Genomic DNA, 6000 nt, shown 5'->3' on the forward strand with positions numbered 1-6000 from the left:
TGAGTCTTCATATTATTGGCCAATTGACCCACTTGTGTTTTCAATGTCTTCATCGTTGCTCCCATATTAGTACAATGTGTTTCAATATTGTTGAGACGAGTGTCATGTTGATCTAGCCTTGCCTTGGATTCCACTATGTAAGTCTTCAGTAACTCTTCAAGTGATGGTGAATGCTTCTCCCCCATTTGTCTAGGTGGCTCTTGAGGTGGTTGGAGAACGTTTCTATTGTTGGCATAGGAAAAAATTTCATGATTGCGAAGGCCAGGATGGTAGTATGTTGGCAAGTTTCTGTTGGGCCTAAAGCTATAGTTCCAATTAACATATTGGCATTGTTCATCCACCAACCCATTCGAACTAGAAGCGTGTGCCACACATGCTCTTTCTTGGCTTGCTGCTACTTTATTTTCAATGAGACCCTTATTTGATTAGTCAAAGCAGACATCTGCGCCATCAGTGACGTTATTTGATCTACTTAAAAAACCCATGTTGCCTTCTTAACCATCGATCTCTCACTCTACCATTGACAACTATTCATGGCCATAACCTCAAACAAGCTTAATTCTTCTACCGATGTCTTTGATAAAATGGTTCTGCCAGATGCGGCATCAATATGTGATCTTGTTGGACCAATTAGCCCATTGTAGAATAGTTGAACCTGAAACCAATCCTATATGCAATGTTGAGGACATTTTCTCAGCATACCTTAAATCTATCCCATGCCTCATGCAATTGCTCTGACTCCATCTGTCTAAATTGAGTAATCTCACCCCTTAGTTGTGACGTTTTAGATGGCTGGAAAAATTTGGTGAGGAATTTATGTGCCATATCCTCCCAAGTAGTCACAATTCCTTTGGGTATAGATTGAAACCTAGCTCTAGCTTTATTTCTCAATGAAAATGAAAATAACTTCAATTGTATAGTATCTACTGTGACCCCATCGATCTTGATCGTGTCACAAATCCCCAAGAAAGTTTCCAAGTGAACATTGGGGTCTTCATCAATTAGGCCAAAATATTGATTTTGTTGCACCGTGTTAGCCAAGGCTGGTTTAAGCTCGATATTGTTGACATTCACTTGTTGCCTTTGAATGCCTGAATCATTGTCATTCACAACCGGCCTAACATAGTCTCTCAAGGTCTAGTTTGCTGGTGCGTTCACAGGAGCATTATTGTTGTTGGCTGGAACATTGTTGTTTTTAACTTGTTCCTCCATTTTTTGTGATCTAGCTCGTCACTCTCTCCTAATATAAGATATAGTTCTTTCAATTTCAGAATCTAATTGTAGGAGATTTGAGGGACAAGCTTTTTGCATACACCTTCAACCACAAAAAAAAAAAGTTTAGAAACCAAAGCTAGTGAACAAATAAATAAATAAAAAAGTAATTAGATTAAAATCTAATATTTTCTTTACTATAGTAATTCAATTTTAATTTCTTTTTTTTATTCCCCGACAACGACGCCAAAAATTTGTTGCAAAAAATAATGAACATGCTTGCAAGTGCACGAATCAAACAAATAGTAAAGTAGTCTAAAGATAGATATCGTCCCACAAGGATTAAAATCAATTAAATAAATTAAATATAGCAAATAATAAATCCTACTTTATCTAAGCAATCAATTTTGAAAGATAACAAGAAGCAAAATAATAAATAACTATGAATTTTAAAGAACAAATAACTAAATGTGAATCAACTCAAGATAATAACAATTGTCAAGGTTTCAACTTCACTCTCTAACAATCTTACCCCTAACATTAATGTGCCTAAATCAATCCAATATGTTCAAAAACCTAGAGCATTATTTTATCTCTATACCCTCTCTCGAGTGCCGCATAAAGAATGTGCAAGTGATACCTAGCCTATATATCTATACGACCATTTATCATTACCTTCATTAAGTTCCACTCTAGAAATAATCCTAAATATTCCACCGCTCAGTTTCACAATCTAGAATTATTTCGGTTACATAGATTTATGCTTATCTCTCAATCTCACATAACCTAAGTTGTTCTACCCGCAGCCAGATTGTTTGAATGTTCCCCTCTCGAGTAATAATCTCCACATTCTAAATATAACCCTAATTATAATTCATTTACTATAAAGAACAATATGAAAATCACAATTAAAGCAACAATGATTCAAAGTAAAACATAAGAACAATATTGGACTAAAATAGACTTTGAATTAAATCATAATAATAAAATCATGTCAATAGATCCATCTACACCCTAAAAAAAAAAAGAAAATTAGCCACACTTGATGTGGTTTATAATCTCAAATATATTGTAATTATCTAAATAGAACAAAGAAATAAAGGGGGGAAACAAAGAACGCTAAAGAACTCTGTTGATATTGATTGAATCACTTCTTAGATCCTTCAATGTATCTCCTCCCTTCTAAATGTGTTTCTTTTCCTTTATATGTGTGTTGTGGTCTTTCCCTAGTCTCCCAAAATCTCCTTAGACGTCCTACTTTTTAATTCAAGTGAAGAAAGTGTGGAAAAATATGTTTCCCTATTTTTATGGCGCAACTGGCGATGTATCGCCATATCCCGCGTGACGTGTCACCATATGACAGGCGATGCATCGCCTTGTGTAAGGCGACCAGTCGCCTGGACTTTTCCAAATTTTAATTTTTCACAAATTTCAGCGACTTCTTGCCTCTTAGAAGCGATGTAATGCATCATTCTCTAACTTGAACACCCAAAATAACATTCAAAACACCTAAAATCGCAATTCATGCACACTTAAACGAAACTCATTAAATCTACACAAAAAAATAAGGAAAAACAAACCATTCTAAGGATAAAAATCAATATTTGAGTGCATAAAACATGCACTCATCAGGTGTGAACTTCTCTAAGATCTTTCGTCTTGAAGTTTGATGATAGAAACCTCTTTGTTTCTTCTATCTCTTTCATGCCATCACATAAATTAAGAATGTCATCCACATATAAGCAAACAACGATCACATATCCCTTACAAGTTTTGGAATACAAACACTTGTGTCCATTGTTATGCCTAAGCTCATTAGACATGATGACTTGATCGAATTTCTCATGCCATTTCTTAGGAGCTTTTTTCAATCCATATAAGGATTTTTCAAGTCTACGTACTTTATGTTCATATCATGGTAGGAAAAACCCTTCGGATTGTTCCATATAGACCTCCTCATTGAGGTCACCATTAAGGAATGCCATCGTGACATCAATGTGATGAACATACAAGTTGTGTATAGAAGCAAAGGCGAACAAAATTCTTATAGAATTTGTTCTTGCAAGAGGCGTATAGGTATCGAAATAATCGATACCCTTTTTTTGCTTAAAACCTTTAGCTACTAATCTAGCTTTAAAGGTTTAGATAGTGTCGTTAGTGTGGTATTTTCTCCTAAATACCCACTTACACCCAATTGGCTTAGACCCCGGTGAGAGGTATACCAACTCCCAAGTGTTGTTGGAAAGAATGGAATCCATCTCATCATTGATGGCTTCTTTCCAAAATGCACTACCTCTTGATTGCATGACTTCTCTATAAGTCTTAGGATCATCCTCAATGAGAAGTACAATAGGAATTTTCCTAATGATTTCCTCTCTATTTACTTCTACAATGTAGAAAGTAATTCATTGAGAATTTGTCTCATCCAATCCTAGACTTTTCTCCTTTCTAGCCCTTTGACTTCTTCTAAGTTCAATGGGTTCCCTACATTCCTTTGAGAATTCTCCCTTTGAGAATCATTTTTGGATGTAGATGCTTGAGAATTGTTCTCATATAAAAAATTCTCCTTTAGAGATGTTGAAGCTTGAGAATTGTTGTCACATAACATTTTTTCAAAGAATTCAACTTCTCTAGATTCAATCACAATATTAGACTCTAAGTCTAATAACCTATAAGCTTTACTAGTGTTGGCAAAACCAACAAAAGCACACTTTATGGCTCTTGAATGTAACTTTGTTCTATTAGATTTGTTTTTCATGCAATATGCAAGACACCCCCACACTTTAAAGTACCTTGGGTTTTTGTCCTTCCATAACTCATGTGGAGATATCTCATTTTTCTTCATCGGTATTCAATTAAGAATGTGATAAGCGGTTAACAAAGCTTCACCCCATAAGTTGAAGTTTAACTTTGAAAACACCAACATAGAATTTATCGTCTCTAGATAAGTCCTTTTTTTCCTTTCGGCAACACCATTATGTTGTGGTGTATAAGGTGCGGTGCACTCATGAATTATGCCATTTTATTCACAAAATGCATTGAATTCATTAGAGAAGTACTCTCCTCCTCTATCACTTCTTAGCACCTTAATCTTTTTATTGAGTTGATTTTCAACTTCTAATTTATATACTTTAAAAGCATCAAAAGTCTCATTTTATGCTTTAAAAGTTACACATAGGTATATCTACTAAAATCATCTATAAAAGTAAGAAAATACCTTTTACAACCTCTAGTTAAAACACCATTTAATTCACAAAGATCACTATGGATTAAATCTAGTAAATCAGATGATCTTTCTACACTAGGAAATGGTTTCTTAATCATTTTTGTCTTAACAAATGTTTCACATTTTCCATAGTTTTTAATATTTCATGCAATCATACCACATTTTACTACTCTTTTCATGGTTGAAAAACCTATATGATATAGTCTAAGATGCCACAAAAATAAAGATTCATACTCAACAATACAAGAAGAATTAGCATGTTTATTGATAACATTGAAAATTACATCATTGGTGCACAACTTAATCCTTCCCTTGCTAGAGTACCCCTCTCCCAAAAATACATTGGATTTGGTAAGAATAAGTTTACAGGACTCAAAAATGGCTTTAATGCCGGTATTTCCAAGAAAATCACCACTTACCAAGTTTCTACTCATTTCGAGAACATAAAGCACATTCACTAATGTGACTTTCTTGCCGGAGGTGAGAAAGACTTCAATGGTACCTTTGCCAAGTACCTTGGATTTTCCCTCATTGCCCATTTGAATCTCATGGTATCCCTTTGACTCTTCAAAGGTTTTGAACAATGATTTGTCATAGGTGACATGGACGGTAGCACATGTGTCTTACCATCATCCCTTCACCTTGCCTTGGACCGCATTCACCTCACTAAGGGTAGCAGCTATATTCTCCACTTGAGTTGCATTTACCTTAGATCCTTGTTGGTCTTTTCTATGCCTACACACACAAAGCAAGGATATTTCTCGCCCTTAAACTTGTTTGGTTTGGTTTTTGGACCTAAAGATGTTTCATTAACCTTCTTGCCTTTTCCTTTGTTTTTGTGATGTTTTGTTTGTGACACAGCATTTTCTTTGGAAGTATCTCCGTTAGATCCCTCCACAAGTTTGTCTCTACATATCGATTCATCCTCAATTCTAATATGCTTTTGGATCTCCTCCAAAGAATAATCCTCATTTTTATGAAGGATTCTTTTCATATATCTCCTCCAAGTTTGTGGTAATTTTTCCACTATAGCACCAACTTGAAAGGCCTCGGGAAGCTAAATCTTCAAAACTTTCAATTTGTTAACAATTATTTGTAGCTCATGTATTTGAAGAAGAATATGTTTATCACCAAAAAAATTGACATCAATATATTGAGAAATCAAAAACTTTTTGGTACCTTCCTCTTCCACCTTGAATATTGTCTCAAGTGCATCCCATATCTCCTTTGCCGACTTGGTCTCGGTGTAGAGGTCATAGAGCCTATCGAAAAGGGTGTTGAGGATACAACCCCTACCAAGGAGATTGTCCTCCTCCCTCTTCCTTCTTTCTCCACCACCTCGTGAGTGTCCTTGTTGGATGGCGTTGGGAGCGGTTCAAGTGTGGACTCTAGGATGTAGGCGATCTTGAGAGTGGTCAAGAGAAACCTCACCTTATCTTGCCACCTAGTGAAATTGGATCCATCAAATCTATCCAACCTCACTAGGTCTTGGTTCATGATTTTTATAGTCTTTCCCTCCATTGAAACAAACAAGGGGTAAGGTTTTGAATGTTAGGAAAATA

General features: G+C 35.5%; 1 non-coding gene across 1 annotated transcript; it reads left to right on the forward strand.

The window, feature by feature from the left end:
- The first annotated feature begins 671 nt into the window (after window positions 1–671).
- LOC133828081 (small nucleolar RNA R71) lies at window positions 672–777 on the forward strand. The gene has a single exon (XR_009890724.1). It is a non-coding gene; the product is annotated as a small nucleolar RNA R71 (small nucleolar RNA).
- Window positions 778–6000: the final 5223 nt, after the last annotated feature.

Source organism: Humulus lupulus, chromosome 3, assembly GCF_963169125.1.
Source record: "Humulus lupulus chromosome 3, drHumLupu1.1, whole genome shotgun sequence".
Lineage (NCBI taxonomy): Eukaryota > Viridiplantae > Streptophyta > Magnoliopsida > Rosales > Cannabaceae > Humulus > Humulus lupulus.